This window comes from Rhincodon typus, chromosome 43 (genome assembly GCF_021869965.1).
Source record: "Rhincodon typus isolate 14 chromosome 43, sRhiTyp1.1, whole genome shotgun sequence".
Lineage (NCBI taxonomy): Eukaryota > Metazoa > Chordata > Chondrichthyes > Orectolobiformes > Rhincodontidae > Rhincodon > Rhincodon typus.
Window position 1 is genome coordinate 4,420,579 of NC_063374.1, and position 307 is coordinate 4,420,885.

The following is a 307-nucleotide window of genomic DNA, read 5'->3' on the forward strand; positions in this document are numbered from 1 at the left end:
ATTACATAACGATCTGAAACAGGAGGAATGTTTAGAAGCCAGGCCACAGGACACTTAATATGCAATAAGGACACTCACACAGTGTAGTGACAGACCAGGTCATAGGGAGTGCCACACTGTTGGAGGGTCAGTGCTGAGGGAGCGCCGCACTGTCGGAGGGTCAGTGCTGAGGGAGCGCCGCACTGTCGGAGGGTCAGTGCTGAGGGAGCGCCGCACTGTCGGAGGGTCAGTGCTGAGGGAGCGCCGCACTGTCGGAGGGCCAGTGCTGAGGGAGCGCCGCACTGTCGGAGGGTCAGTGCTGAGGGAG

General features: G+C 59.9%; 1 protein-coding gene across 1 annotated transcript in view; it reads right to left on the bottom strand.

The window, feature by feature from the left end:
- Window positions 1–307, bottom strand: part of naaladl1 (N-acetylated alpha-linked acidic dipeptidase like 1) — a 41,639-nt gene that overhangs the window by 21,468 nt on the left and 19,864 nt on the right. The window lies entirely within an intron of this gene.